The sequence below is a fragment of the Pinus tabuliformis genome, chromosome 1_2 (genome assembly GCF_031772625.1).
Source record: "Pinus tabuliformis cultivar Carrire ecotype Pingquan chromosome 1_2, CPIR1, whole genome shotgun sequence".
In the NCBI taxonomy this organism is placed as follows: domain Eukaryota; kingdom Viridiplantae; phylum Streptophyta; class Pinopsida; order Pinales; family Pinaceae; genus Pinus; species Pinus tabuliformis.
Genome location: NC_142298.1, coordinates 1045987912 through 1046004890, shown reverse-complemented (window position 1 = coordinate 1046004890; position 16979 = coordinate 1045987912). Strand labels below are relative to the sequence as shown.

General features: G+C 36.1%; 1 pseudogene; it reads right to left on the bottom strand.

Moving 5' to 3' along the window:
- Positions 1 to 4133: 4133 nt before the first annotated feature.
- LOC149209709 (SNW/SKI-interacting protein A pseudogene) lies at positions 4134 to 6082 on the bottom strand (annotated as a pseudogene).
- Between the last annotated feature and the right edge of the window lie 10897 nt (positions 6083 to 16979).

Sequence of the window (16979 nt, the reverse complement as noted above, 5' to 3'; positions counted from 1 at the left end):
AAGAACAGTGCTCACTGTCTACAGAGCTAAGACGAATGCATAAGAGTTCTTCCTTCAGTTCCCCATCTGAGAAATCAGTTGCATGCCAGACCCAAGTTTTATCACTACCTGCGTGCTCCTGAAGTGACATTGGGGAATGAACTGCAAGGAAAAAAAAAAAAACAATATAATCCAGATAATAAGGATCAACACAAATTCTCGGCACAGAAAGCCTCTTAAAACTTGGACGTAAGATAAGCTATTACAATCTCAGGGGGGAAATTACACAAAAAAAAAAACAAACAAACAAATTTACATACTTAAATGGTTTGCACATATTTTCAATGTCTTGGATTGCCTCATGACCAGCCGAACCTTTGTAGTATCCTTGTGCTTAAGAAACTTTACTGTTCCTACACCACGCTCCTTCCATTGATTCCCATCATTGGATGAAAAATTGGAATGAAACTCTTCAGCAGATTGTTCTTCTTCCTACCCCACCACCACCATAAATGCCAACAAGTATATATGAAAAGGAAATATTTCAGGACTTTAGAGCTCAAAAAAGTTCAATCACTATCACCCCAAGTTCTGCTGATATGAAAGCCTATTTCTGTAGAGAAGAAGTTCTTCGATACTCTGTTCCTGACAGGGCTGTCTCTTACAGTACTGTAGATGGGAGTAATGCAGTTGTTGCTCCACTAAGGAAATTTGGTTGCAAACCTACCATAATGCATACACCATAGTGCATTATGACTCTTATTGAAGGATTGTCATTAGGGAACACTAAAGGAGATTACTCATTGATAATGAGCCAAAATGGAAGTAATAAAATATCTATGTTGAGAGCTATTGTGGGGATGTGGTGTTTTGGTAAAGGAACTAATAGGTTCCATATTAAACACAAAAATAAAGAATCAAATAAATCTACTTTACCAGAAGTTGTCAATCATATTCAGCAACTTAAGTCATGTTTTGATCTTGAAGTTACAGTGAATGACAAGGCCTGATCTCAAAATTTCATAAGTGTCCGAGTTGCTGATTGGAAGGCCAAGGCCCTGATCTTGAAGGCCAAGATTAGGACTTGCCGGAGGGTGGACAGTCCTTATGTTAGGCTTGAATCTGCTCTAAAAAAGCAGCATGGAGGGCAGCATCTTATTGGAGGAGAGCCACAGAAAGGGAAAGCAATTCTGGGCTAGTTTGATGAACTGTTAGGGACTGTGACTGGTGCCCTAAACAATCCCAGAATTGCAGCAGTGCAGCAAGAAGTCTACAGCACTTTTAAGAGATGCTTTGAGCATTCGGTTGGCGATGTTTTGAAGACATTTTCTTCAGTGTTGCTATGTGCTAGGCCACGGGCCATAGCACCATAGCAAGGGTTACCTTGGGGCTGCTGTCTTAGGACTGTTCGGAGACTGATCAGATTAGCCATTCATCACAGTCAAGGGAGTTTTGGCCTGCAACCAGAATTGCTGGAGCAGCTAGCGATTTGAAGAATGCTGCATCAGGATATGCTTCAGCACTCTTGATGATTGAAGACTGTCATAATGATGTACCTTCTTCTGCTGTCATAAAATCTCAGATTTATGTATTTGTACGATCTCTCTCTCTCAGATTTATGTATTTGTACTATCTCTCTCTCTGCTGAACTATTGAAGATTATAAGAAGAATTGATCAAGGGTTCCCCACATTGGGGTTTGTCCCTGGCTGGTGCCACATCTTGTGTCCTCTTCTCTTGGCTTGTCTTCTACTGTTTATGTTTATGTTCTATCTGCACTTTACTATCATGTTGATGCGATTGCTAATCTGAATATTGTCATTGGGCTAATATGAAAAATTGAAGTAAATTGCTCTAAGCATAGATCATACCTAAAATTAACACATGCAAAACTTATCCATGATGTGATGATGTTCCAGCAGATGATTAGCAGAGAGAAGTTAGACGTGTGAAATTTAGCCTAGAAGCCTATTTTCAAACCCAAACAAATCTAGCAGGCCAAAATAATATATGATTCCATCAGTTAAATTGGATGATCAGTCCTCACGAAATTGAAGAAATTGGTTTCTGGAATTCCTGATGTTCAAGCCCAACACGATGGAGTATGTCCTGGATGTGCTAGTGGAAAGAAGAGAAGGGGTCCATTTCCCTCTAGTGAGAACAAGACAAAAATACAAAATCCATCTCAGTCATTACGAGATATGTGGTCTGATGCCTGTACATTGGTGGTCATCTCTACTACATTATCTTCATTGATGATATTTTAAAGAAGACATGGATATATTACATGAAGCATAAGGATGAGGCCTTCGATTTGTTCAAGAATTTCAAAGCCTTGGTCAAAAATCAAACTGGAAAGAAAATTAAGATCTTCAGGTCTGACATTGGTGGAGAGTACATTTCCAATGAATTCATAAATATTTGCAAGAAGGCATCACGAAAGAGATGATTGTGCCCTATAATCTCAAACAAAATGGAATAGCCAAAAGGAAGAACGGGTCTATTGTAGAAGTTGCCCATGCCATGCTCCATGATCAAAAGTTGTTGAAGTTCCTTTGGGGGAAGCAACTAATGCAGTTGTATATGTTCAAAATAGGTACCCCATCAATCATTGGACAACAAGACTCCTGAAGAAGTATTCACAGGTTTATTCAAGTTGACCCTCACACCCTTGAAGAAGCTGTGAAAGAACAAGTTGGAAGGATGCTATGGTGTTTGATCCTTGTCTTTGGTAAGTCAGGAATCTCACCCAAACATATGATGCAATGTGTTCTACCACATGACTCTTGAGGGTTATTGTTTGGAAGATCAAGAAGCAATAGGATGGATGAGATATTGTATCATGCCTATTGCTCAACATAGGGTGGAAAATGTTAGTTCCCCAATGAGATGACTTAGGGTGAGAGTGTCCCATAGGACCTTCTTCATTGTCCGATGAAATTTTACAAGTAGGCATCAGTCTCTCTTTCAGCCCACGGGAAAAATAGAACATGTAAACAATAGCTAGTTACTCAGCCATTTCTATATATTCTGAGATATCTTTAAAAGCCCGCAAACCAGATCTCAGTTGGGGAATTAGCTGATTATGTAACTCAAATGTATAGCTGGGGGAAATGTACAATATTTTGATTCTGTTGAGATTAAATTCATTTTTCTGTTGAGATTAAATTCCAAAATGAACCAGTTTCTTATTCAACATCTTAGTATCACTGAAATACAAGCAAAGAAGTTCAGCAGTTATGAGGCAATAACAGTAAGATTAAAATTCTCTCCTTTTACACACCTACACAAATAATTGTGACCAAGAAGATAATTGATTTTGTCTTCTACTGATATGGGATCAAAAAACTAATATCATTACAATTGGGCATTATAAGTATGTCAAATGCAAACTGCTTCTCCTACTACAGTGTTTAACCAATTCTTAATCAACAGCACGCATACTCAATTTATTTGCATCTAGCAAGAATGAACCCACAAGCATAATGCTGGCCTAAATGATAAAACTGGGATTCCATATATGTATAGAGAGCAACTTTGCATACTTCGTAACATTTCGACAAAGTTTCAAGAGAGAGATAATTTTCTGCTAAAGCCCCCATAATATGTTAAGATGCACTAGACAATCTTAATTTTATTGTTCTGATGACATAGTGCTAGCTCACTAGCCTACCTATGATATAAATACTTCTCCTGAGTTAAAATTTATACAATTTTAAGCAAATATATAATAAATACAGTAATTTAACCATTAAAAGCATATCTACCAAAACAAATTTGCATCCAACCAATAATAAGGATAACGATTTGGAAATCTTTGAACTAAAATGCACCAAACTGAAATCGTGTTTTTTTTAAAACACTTTGGAAATTAAAGTGGGCAGTAATACACTCAACCCTTTTGCAGTTTTAGTCATTACATAAAACAGAAATTACAACAATAGGACTGTTTTAAAATTACAAATTTTAAGAGAATACTATTGTATGCATGACACAACTAAATGCATTGTGACATGCTTTGCCCTGGATTTCATGGCTAAGTACATACCCATGAAACTTGAAAGAGTTGTGGCAACAAGTCGTTTCTGTAACTAAAGAGAAGAATTTTAATTTGGTTGTTCACATTCATATCAAGTATAAAATCACCCAATAAAATTTCTCTCGAGGCATTAACAACGACCAACCTCTCACAAAAGAAGCGCTTACCAGTTTTTGGCAATAGTCAAATTTAGCGCCCTCTCTCAAAGTCAACACGAGTCCTACTGGAGCCTCCTTCATAACTTTCCTTCATTGCAGACCCAGCACTTGCCTTCATGGTTCCTCCACCTCCAATCTTGTCCATTGCTTTCTTCCCTTTCTTCACTTCCGTCAAGAACTGATCCAAACCAAATGGATCAGCTTCTTCTGCATCCTTTTCAAACTCAACAGGTCTGTCCCTAGGTCCACCCCTTTCAGTAGCACCAGCAAATCCTTTATCAGCTCTGAAACAGTCAGTCTTAAGCACCTTATCAAGCTGTTCATCTGCCCCTCCGTACATTTCATTATCTGCATCCTTCTTGGGTCTATAAAGAGTGGACAGTGTGTTATGAGCAATAAATAGACCTTTATCATAAATATTGTACTAATCATCAGTTGCAAATCCAGACTCCATGCCCTTCTCCTAATTGAATAGTCTCTGATCGTAGGCAACTTCACCTGTACCTGCAGTGGTATTGGCCATTCCGAGCGCAATTTTCTCACGGTCTCTGTCTCTGGTAATCTTGCTTTTCTTCCCAACGTGCCCTTCTTTAGCCTCCAACCTTCTTTCCCTTTCTCTCTCCCTTCTCCTCTCATCGCGAAGCGCTTCACGCTTAAGCCGTTCCTCTCTTTCCTCTTTATTCTCTCTTATGTTCTCCTTGGGGGCATCACGATCAGACTCCATCTTCCTTTCACTGCCACCTGCAAAGGGCGTGACAGTTGCCCTTTCAGGTACTCCAATAGCGACCTTATCACCACCACCAGCACCGGCTCTGGCACCTGCACCTGCTCCACTTCTCTCCATCCTAGCTCGTTGAGCCAGAGCACGCAGTTCCTGTTCTTTCTTCTCCTTCTCCTTGAGCATCAACTCCTTCTGGATCTTGGATCTCATCTCAACCGCCTCTCTGGCCTTCTGTTCAGCTACATGCAACGCCTCTGAAAGCTTCGCAAAGTTGTCATTAATCTGGACCTGGTGGAGCCCTCTTCCATCAGCCGCAAGACGCTTGTCGAGCGAAATTGTATACCCTTTGGGATTCTTCCAATTGGAGATGCAAGGTGGGATTTTCCAGTCTTGCTGATCCTTGACAGTCACAGGCCTCGGAGGTGAATGCATAACAGGAACGGGGGGTGATCCGGAAGCTTTTGGTACCCTCTTATGTTTGAACTTGGGAGGCTCAAGAGGATCCTTGGGCATCAACGCTCACGGGCAGAATCTTGGTGTCTTTCCTTTCTTCCTTGCGCCCCATGTCCAGTGGATATTGGGCAATGTGAATCTCTGGGAAGGCGCCCCCATCGCCGAAGTCTTCGATCTTGCGAGGGACAAATCCTGCCCGCTTCCCGTAAGGGGGTATTTGCTTAACCTTTACGACCGAATTGGGCTGGTGTTGATCTACCCGATCCCTGAACCATGGATCCGAAGCAAAATCATACTGTGGCCCGTTGTTTACCTTGGGAGCTGGAAGGCTCCCAAGTAGTGATCCTGCCATCTTCGAAAACGGACTAAGCACTGAACACAGAAGAACAGATAATACAATTGAAACCTAGTCCAAAAAGAGCTTCAAAATGAAACCTGGCGCTTCTGCAGAGAGAATAATTTGAGGGTTTTATTTATATTTTTACCCGTGGAATGAAGAATCGGCGCGCCGTTCGAAGAATTTCAAATTCTCTTCGAAGCTCTGCAGTTGAACATCGGAGAGCAGCACCAAACCCTGATCGAAAAAATGAAACCCTCTCTGCGGTAAGCTGTCAAAATACTTATACGGGACCATGCAGGTTACAATGTGAATTTGTTGGTCGGCAGCCGGCTCGTTGAAATTTAAATAAATCCTTCAAAGATTTATCCCATCGATTTTCTCCCCTTGTGTTTTCGGCGGTGAGTAAGTTTAGTGGTGGTGCGTAAAATAATTTGGCATAATGAAATTATCTCATGAGTTTATTGAGGTTCAAGTCTCCCCGTTACCTAGATTTGTAATGGAAAAATATTGGAAAATAAAATACCTTTTCTAAAATAACATTAAAATTAAGGCAAGGAATTGGGTATCTCTTCTAGTTTCATTAAGATCCCTTCATGTTGTTTAATTGATTTGATATTATTATTTGAACCTTATTTTTCATTTTGAGTTTTAAGTTCTTTATACGGTGTAATGCTTTATCAATGTTGTAAAGTTAGATTTAATCAATTTTTTTTAATGAAAAATTGTTTTTATTTGGTTAAGAATTTGCCTTTTTTGAAGGTAAAGAAATAGATTAATTACTGAAGATTCAAAATATCTTGCAAGAGTGAAATTACTAGCAAGTAATTATAAGTGGTATAGTTTTTCTTTAATAATAATAATGAGTCAACCTATATTAGCCTAGCAGATAACAGTTAGTGATGGTTATCCTCACTGTTGGTTTTATAATTGAGTTATGATAGATTTTCTCACTCTTTAAAAATAAAAATAAAAATAAGTAATATGTTACACTTGCTTTATACATTATGGAATCTAACCTTTGATTATATGTTGTTCTTTATAAGTAACATTATCCATGAGTGCCCGTGAACTACATGTTGAATTGCATGTTGTTCGTACATTCCCATAGAATGGGAGAACTTGAAATTCCTTTGCATTATAGAGTCGTTGTCCATAGACTTTATGAAGAGGTGAAAGTCAAAATTAGGTTCCAAATAAGGTTTTACGACACATGCCAATTATTCCTAGACTACAACGGATGTTTCGTTGTAAATCTCTTGCACAATTGATGGATTGGCATGCAAAGAATAGGAGTAAAGATGGATTCATGCGAATTCCTATGGACTCCAAAGCAATGAAACATATAGAGGAAAAATGGCCAAGAAAATTCAAGGATGAACCTCGCAGTATTAGGTTAGGACTTGCAATGGATGGAGTGTGCCCTTTCTCTTTCCTAAGCTCAAATTATAGTGTTTGGCCAGTTGGACTGATAGTATACAATATTCCCCCATGGATGAGTGTTAGAAAGGAACACCTTATGCTAACTCTCATCGTTCCAGGAAAACATCAAGTGAAAAAAATGGATGTTTACATTGCACCTTTTATTGATGAGATGCAATTGTTATGGAAAGGCATAAGAATGTATGACATATCACGTCCTCCATCAAATAGGTCCTTCATGTTTTATGGCATACTATGTTGGACAATTCATGATTTCCCAGGACTTGGTGTTTGTTCTGGTAAGAGATCAAATAATTTGCATATTCGTAGTACATCATAATTTATTTTCAATTCAAGTTGTATATAAGTATTACATTATTATTGTTTTCTTATGTAAGCTAGTTATTGATTATAGGGCTACAAACAAAAGGGATTTTTGCATGTCCAAGATGTGCAGAACAATTTGAGGGGCGATATTCTAAAGATCTACACAAAGTTATATATGCAAACAACAGGGTTTTTCTACCACCTGACCATAAGTTCAGAAGCCGCCTAAAGAATCAATTTGATGGAAAAATTGAAAATAAACCTCCTCCCAAGGTTATGGGTCCAGCTGATTGGCTTAAAATGTATGGAGATGCTGAATCAAAAGCTTGGAACCATTTTTTTCATCATGATCATTCAATTGAGGAACCAGAACAAGTTATGGTTGAAATGCCAAAAGGAATGAAAAGGAAATCCATATTTTATGATCTCCCTTACTGGAAGGATCTATTAATATCTCATTTAATAGATCCTATGCATGTTTTCAAAAATGTCCCTGATTCTATTTTTCGACATATATCTAGCAAAGATAAAGACACTTTGTCATCAAGGAGGGAGGAAGTATCCATTTTTCTTGGACACTTTGTCATCTTTGGTGATTGTCACAGGTGAGGAAGTATCCTGCAATGTGGGCATACAGTCATCATTATCGTGTAGAAAGAGTAGATGCAAAAAGACGATCCTTCGATTGTGGTGTCATGGTTGATTTCAAGCAATCAAGTTGAGCAAGTTCAAAAGATAAAAATGTTATTGAAGGGAATCTTCAATACGTTGGAAAAATACAAGAAATTATTGAGTTAGATTACCGCTCTTTCAAATGTAGTATTTTTAAATGTAAATGGTATGAAGCATTTAACAGGACACGGAGACATGATATCCATAGTGGATTGTTTTCTATAGATTCATCAAAATACCTACCACTGGATAAGGAGCCCTATGTTCTACCAATTCATTGTGAGCAGGTATTTTTTCACTAAAACAATATAAGAAATATAAGAAATAACGGTTGTATGTAATTTTGTAATTCATTTTTTATTGTGGATATATACATTCTCATTGATAATAAAATTTGATACCACTGGAGATCTAATATATTTATCTTCTTCACATGCAGGTTTTTTTCTATGAAGATATTTTGGATCCAAAATGGATATTTGTCATTCATTATGATCCAAGATTAAGGCATATATTCGAAGATGCCTCAATCAATACAGAGAAAAGTAATGATGACCAACCAAATATAGTTCAAGAATCGGGGAACATTGAACAAATTGGCATCAATGATGATGTTCAAGATGATGATGTTCAACCAGAGGACTGTGAACTAGATGATGGTGACAACATTCCTTTAGCAGTATGGACAAGCAGGGCTAGAGGTGTATTTTCACAAAATGATAAATTAGATGAGGCAATTCACCATGACAACCAACAATTTCCAAAGGCAAATGATCTTATAGAAGAAGGCAATATTGATGATATACAATATGAAGATCAAATTAATAGATCTGGTAACACTGATATTTTTGATGACGAAACAACTTTTATTGATACAGAATATGACGAAGGTGAAGATGAGGATGATCACAATATTACTTTAGCAGAATGGTTTAGGAAGAGTAATATTAATTTCTTGCAAGAACATATGAACATTGACAAGGAAGCATTGGAAGACATAGATGCAGATGATAACATAAATGAAGACTTCTAGATAATTTACAGGGTATGTCATTCATGTTTAAATAAGGACAATTATTATGTCCCATTTTCAAATGATTCATTGTTATTTGGTTGTAATAGTCATTTAATTACCATGTTTAGAACTCATAATCTAAATTGGTGTTTTGAATATTCTTATAGGTATACTCATTACTTGATGCAATTAATGTCATTAAAATGTATGTTAGTTAATATGGTTTGTTGGTTGGAAATAACAAGCTCAGTTAGTTAGATAAGAGTTACTATGGTTAGTTTCATCTATTAGTTGAAAATGGTTAGAAATAATATGAAGTTATGACTGAGACAAAATGAAAATAATTTATGTGTGTATAAATTGTCACATATTGTGAATATAGACAAATATAGCTTAACACACAAATATAACTTGTTAAGTTGAATTTATGGAATTAATTAACACAAATATATTAAACTACACTAAATAAAAATTCGAATTATTAAGGATATTTGGATGGGTAATGAAGGTGATTCAAATTTTCTACTGAGTTTATTCATTTTTGTGATCAATAATAACTTTCCCACACGCAGGTAATATTTTCCCCATATAGGGAATCCCTAATGGCATAGGGTCCCTATCATTGTATTGTTGTCATCGTTATCATCATTTAATCATCATCCTCATTGCCATTGTCATCGTCATCATATTCACCATCGCCACCACTATCATAGGTCATTTTTGATAACGATTATCATCATATCTTCCTTGGTTTCTAATATATATATGTATATGATGATGATGAGAAAAAAAAAAAATCATTGGTCATAAAAGGTTACCATACGTCTAGACTATCTTTAAAGGTAGATCAAATTATTTTTTTGCACACTTCCAAAACATATGGTTTCTATTCCAAGGTAGATCTTGAACACATTGCTGAATGCAACTTTGTCTTGGATGTATCATCCAAGCATTCTGTATATTTACAAGTTCACTTGTCATTTTCATTGTTTTTTAAAATGTTAAATATTTTCACGCATGATATACTGAATAGTTAATGGACACTACAAATAGTTTCCAGTACGGTTGATATTATTCTACTTATATGCTCTTTGTAACTGAACAAAATTATTAATTTTGTCTTGAAAATTAGACTTGTAGCACAAAGAAAATGGTTGGGAATTATTTAATGACTATATCAATTCACAACTACTAACAATTGTTTTTGCTTTCTCCTTAAGTTTTGCAACCCAATTTGACTTAAATTTGCTTAACAGTGAAAAACCATTTGTCAATACTTCAGGTTTTACAAAATTCCTATAAACAACTATATCTACTTGGTAATCTAAAAAATATCAACAAATTCACAATCTCATATATTAGTCAGAAGAGGCCATCGTCAAAGTGAATCACATACCAAGAATGATCTATGTCTGCCAAAACCTATAATCACATTGTTTCCTTAATAGCAACTAAAAACTTCTATACCCAGTTGTTGAACTTTTGCAACCAATTATAAACCTTCAACAAGAAGTAGTTTTCTAACGAGAATTATTGCCATATCTTCCTTGGTTTTACGAGGAAAAAGAAATAAAATTTCATTTGTTATCAAAGGTAAACCAAATTCATTATTTGCATACTTCCAAACCTAGGGTTTCGTATCCAAAGTAGATCCTAACCACATCAATGAAACAAACTTTGTTTTTATGTATCATCCAAACATTATGTACAATTACAGACTCACCTCTAATCCATTGTTTATAAAAATGTTGAATATTTTCATACATGATAGACTGAACAATTGGACAATGAAAATAGTTGTCATCGCTATTCTTCCATTTATATGCTTTTTGCAACTTATTTGAAAGAGCAATTTTGTCCCAACAATTATACTTGTAGCATAAAGAACATGGTTAATACATATGATTAGACCAAAAACTAGTTACTACCAAAATTCAACCAAAAAAAATATTACTTCATAAAAATAGAATTAAAAACAAAAAATATAAAAACAAAAATTTCCCAAATTAAAAATAAATAAATGATAAACTTTTTTTACCAAAATTTAGTGATTTTTTTAGTGCTAATACTAACATCACCATTACAACAAGATATTTTTCTAGTGCTAATATTGCCATTACCACAAGATATAAGAGGGATATAATGCAAAAAGTTTAATAATAATATGTATGTAGAAGATGGTCTTCAGACTGGTGAATTCATGATAATCAATGGGACTATAGTCAAAATAATTGGATGTTATTTACTTTTTTACATAGATTGTCAAAATAATTGCATAAATCGGTTTTTTTTAACCAAAATTTAACAAAAACTTTGCTAGTGCTAACATTAGAACCACCATTACAACAAGATATCTTTCTAGTGTTGACAACACCATTATAGTAAGATACCTCAAGAGAGACAGAAAATTTTAGAAGTATGATAGTAATACGTATCTAGAAGATGGTATTGAAACTAGTAATTGTTCACGAATCCATAAGATTGTAAGGTCATTCTCATTATCATAATCATTGTCATCATCATCACCATCATCCTTGTCATTGTTATTGCCATCATTACATTATCATCATAATCACCATTCATGCCATCATCATCATCATTATGGACATTGTTTGCAATTGTTCATAATTGTAGATGTTGTAAGAAATATCATCAACCCAAAAAATGTGATCAGTGCTAGAAAACGGTTGTTTAGGACACATTGATATACGTAAGAGAAATAACAACTCTATATTTGATAGATGATCGATGATGATCATCATCACCACCATTATCATCGTCATTGTCATTTTTATCATCCCCATCATCATCATTAATGTAATTTCTATCGACATTGTTGTAATCATGCATCATCATCATTCATGCCATTATTGTTTTTGATGATGACCTAGATGAAAATGATGATCATGACACCAAAGATAATTCTTATGATTATGACAATGACAACATCTAAAATTGGGAAGATTCGCCAACGTCATTAGCATCGTCATCATCATAATCATTGCCATCATCATCATTGTCATTGTAACCACTATCATCTTTATCATCATAATCACAATTCATGTCATCGCCATCATCTTCATTTTCATCATTGTCAATATTATTGACATTGTCATCAATTGTTCATAATTGTCAATGCCATAAGGAATATCATCAATGCAGAATATGATGAGTGTTGGAAAAGGGATGCAAAAGCGAACATAGAAATGGGGGCAACAATAGAAGTAAAATTGGATGAAAAATGGATACAACATAAGTAGATGCACAACAACATGAAAAACTTGACACAAAAGTGGATGCAAAAGTAGATGCAGTTGTCAATGCAAACTTGGATGCAAACATGAAGGCAAAAGTGGAAGCAAACATGGGTCCAATGGTAGGTGTAAAACTTGGCACAAATTGTGGTGAAACAAATGTGGATGCAACAACGGAAACAAAAGTATATGCAAAAATGGATGAAACAAAAGTGGATGCAATAGGGGATGCAAACGTGGAAGCAAATGTGGTTGCAATGGTAGGCGCAAGATATGGTGCAACAAAAGTGGATGTAACAATAGACAAAAAATATGCAAAATAAGATGCAAAAATGGATGTAAAAGTGGAAGCAAACATTGATGCAACAGGCAAAACAAAATTGGATGCAAAAAATGGATATAATGTAAGTAGATGCAAAAGTAGATACAAAACGAGATGCAAAACCCAATGCATAAACCTGACATAAAAGTGGATGCAAAAATAGATGCAATATTTGATGCAAAAGAGGATGTGAACATGGTTGCAAAATTGGAAGCAAACGTGGATACAACAGTGAGTGAAAAACATGGTGCAAATTGTGGCATAACAAAAGTGGATGTAATGATAGATGCAAAAAAAGAATCAAAGTATGATGCAAATAAATATGTAAAAAGGGATGCAAAAAGTGTAATTTAAAATGGGTGCAACAGTGGATGCAAAATTGTGTGCAAAAGTGGATGCAATAGAAGTCGATGCAAAAGTAGATGCAAAACGATACACAAAACCCGATGCAAATCCCGGTCCAAAATTGGATACAAAAAGGGATGCAAAAATAGATGTAGTAGTTGATGAAAACCTCGACGCAAATGAGGATGCAAATGTGGATGCAAAATTATAATCAAAAGTGGGTGCAAAAGGAGGTGCCAAACTCGGCGCTAATTGTGGCACAAAAATATTAGATGCAATAGTGGGTACAATAATAGATGCAAAAGAGGATGTAAATATGGATGCCAAACAAGAGGGAAAAGTTGATGCAACAAAAGTAGATGCAAAATTTTATGCAAAACTAGACACAAAACTCGATGTAAAACTTGGCGCAAAAGGGATGCACAAATGGATGAAAAAATGGATGAAAAAAATGATTTAAAAAAGGATGTAAAAAAGGATGCAAAAGTCGATGCAAAAGTTGATGCAAGTGTAGGTGCAAAAAGTGGATGCAAATGAGGATGCAAAAGTATGTCAAACAAAATTAGGTGCCAAACTTGATGCAAAACCTGGAACAAAACCTGGTTTAAAGGATGACACAAAACTTGGCATAAAATTTGGTGCAAAACATGGTGCAAAACCTATTGCAATACCTGGTGCTAAACTGGATGTAAGATTTGGTGCAAAACTTGATGCAAATTTTGTGTCAAGTTTTGCACCATATTTGATAAATGGATGCAAATAGCACCAAAAATGGGCTCTAGATGCAAAAAAAGAAGTAAAAAGGGACGCTAATCGCTCGTTTTGTTGTAGTGCTTGATTTGGACTCTTCAAGACAAAGTTATGCCCAATCTCTCACAATGACCTAATTATGGACTAGTTCAGTAGCGAACTTGTACGATGTGCCACATGTCATTATTTCCTTCTTCAGCTCTGAAATTGATGCAAAAAAAGTATAGTCTGTGCACTATCCACCACTTTTTACATAATTCCAATCCTTTTCTCTGAGATAAAGTTATGATGATTTTCCCAAGGTCACTTTTTTGAGATCAAATTCGGTAGCCTACAAAAACCCTAACTTCCACAGATCATATCTCCGACAATATAGTGAACCAAGATCTGAAATTTGGTTATGACGTTCATCAAGATTGCAAATCAAATGGGTTTTAATTTCAAAATCTAAGACTTTGCATAAATGAAGTTATAGCGAAAATTTCATGATCACTGCATTTGGATAATATATGAGATTACTTTTTATAGAGTTGATAGGGGCTTCTATAGAGAATGTTGGAGGGATTTTAGGAGCTTAAAAAATTATTAATTAATGACTATTAATGACCAAAACCAATTATGAGTGCCATGCCACAACCCCATAGGATTTTAGCCCACTAGCTGGGGTTACTAAATTCAAACATGAATATCTCTCAAACCGTGAAGAATTACTTGACGTGCCATATATCAACGGAAACATCTTGACGAGTAGAATCTATCTAGAAGATCCTTGACTCAAAATAGTGTAAGTTTTCAAGTCAAAATGCCCTTGCAAGATCAGGGTAGTCCCTAGTGCTGCTTGGGTCGACATCAATGACAACCTCAGATCATCTTTAGATCAAAAATCTCCCCCTTTAGCATTGATGGCAACACAAGTACTCCCCCTGCGATCAGGGCACCTCTTCCTATTGCCTTCTCTCCCCCTTTGACATCAATGGCATAGGGTAACTCCCCCTGACACACAACCATCCTACGGACCTATACACACTTCCACTCCCCTTTTATTTTTTGAATAAGGAAAATCTAATGAGAACTTGGGAGAATCCCAAGCTTATGGCAAAAATATTCAAATGCTTCACGAGGTAAAGTTTTGGTGAAGATATCAGCGATTTTTTCTTCTGTACCAACATATTCAAGTTCGATATTCTTTTCATCAATTTGTTCTCTAAGAAAATGATATTTTATTGGAATGTGTTCTGTTTTTGAATGCATGACAGGATTCTTGGAGATGCTGATGGCACTGGTGTTATCACAGAAGATGGAAATAGGCTCACTGAATTGTACTTGAAGATCTTGCAAAGTTTGTTTCATCCAAAGGACTTGAGTACAACAAGTTTTCGTTGCAATGTATTCTGCTTCCACTGTAGATAACAAGATTGAGGTTTTCTTTTTTCTCAACCATGATACGAGACAACCACCTAGATAGAATGTTGCTCCACTAGTACTTTTACGATCATCAATGATTCCTGCCCAATCTGCATCTGTAAAGGCTTGAATAATGAGATTGTTGCCCTTGGGATACCACAAGCCATATTCTGTTGTGCCCTTTAGATATCGAAGAATTCTTTTGATGGCAATAATATGTGATTCTTTTGGTGCTGCTTGGAATCTTGCTACTTGTCCAACTACTTGCATAACATCTAGTCAGGAGGTTGTTACATATAGAAGACTACCAATCATAGATATGTACAACCTCTGATCCACATCCTTAGATGAGTCATCTATGCTCAATTTGCAACCTGTTACCATCGGAGTAAGGACGTGTTTGCAATCTTCCATTTTGAATTTCTTGAGCATTTCCTTGATGTACTTGGCTTGACATATAAATATTCCTTTCTCTTGCTGAGATATTTGAAGCCCTAATAAGTATGTCAACTCAGCAAGTAAAGAAATATCGAACTCACCTTGCATCTTTGTAGCAAAGTTCTTACTTTGTTGATCATCATTGCTACCAAATATTATATCATCCACATATACCTCAACTATTGTTAAATTATCCTTATCTATTTGTACGTAAAGATTGCTATCACCAGTATTGTTAGAGACATATTTGGGCACTACAACCCCAATCTCATATGTCCATAAACCAAGGGATTCTCAGCCCCTAAAAGTGTTGTTTCAGACCCTAAAGGAACAAGGTCAACTGATTACATCATCTCCCAGAAGTTTTCCCTAAAAAACTACTTAGAACTGGTCAAAGCTGGACCATACAGACTACTCAGTGCTAAGGGTGCGATGCATCTCACCTGCTACATGCAAAAATTTCGATGCATACTTAAAAGCCCTTTTGTAGGGTGCGATGAGTGAGAGTAGACAAATGGCAGAGGTAGTTGGCTAGGTGGAAACCCAGAGAATCTTCTAGAAACTGCCCATTTGACACTTGCCTCTCTGAATTCGCCTAGGGATGAGTAAGAGATCATGAAATGTCCAAGTGGAAATAAGAACTATCAGAGGAATGACACTAATCAAAATCCCAGAAGTTGACTCACCCACCTGCAAATATCTATATATGGATCCCTCATCCTAGAGATCCAGAGGTTAGAATTTTGTATTTTATAAGGAAGTGTTGTTGGTTTCTCTATGCAGCATTGTATTGTTGGGTGATCTAGCTTTTCATGAGGTGAAGAGGGCTTTCATGCTGGGAGGATGGCGTTGGGTCAGACCAATGGGTTGTAATCCTCTCTTCTACTACTTCTATCAATAAAGCTATTTGAGTTTTCCTCCATATTCTTGTATATCTCTTAATATTATATTGATATATGCATTTGTATGGTTAATATACATCTGATCCTATATTGTTTATGGTTATAGATCTCTATGCTTTGATGGTATTATGCTACTTTGACTCTACAGGTGTTCTTTGAAGCGGGACAGGTCAGGAAAGAGTGGTGAAGCTCTGTCAAAGGAGGGAGGAAACAAGCAAGGAGCCAAGCAAAGACTGAGGTTGATACTCTCTACTTCTCTCTCATCTATCTGTCATAAAGGAAAACATAAGTAAATTTAGTTTGTTTGTTTCTAAGATAGCTACCCGTCTTAGTGGGACTAGCAGCTCTGAATGGACACTAGTTTTCCTGATAACAAAATGGTGACCATACTGGGGAGTGAATAGTTTGTTTATTTGTCTCTATTTGTTTGCTTTATAAACTA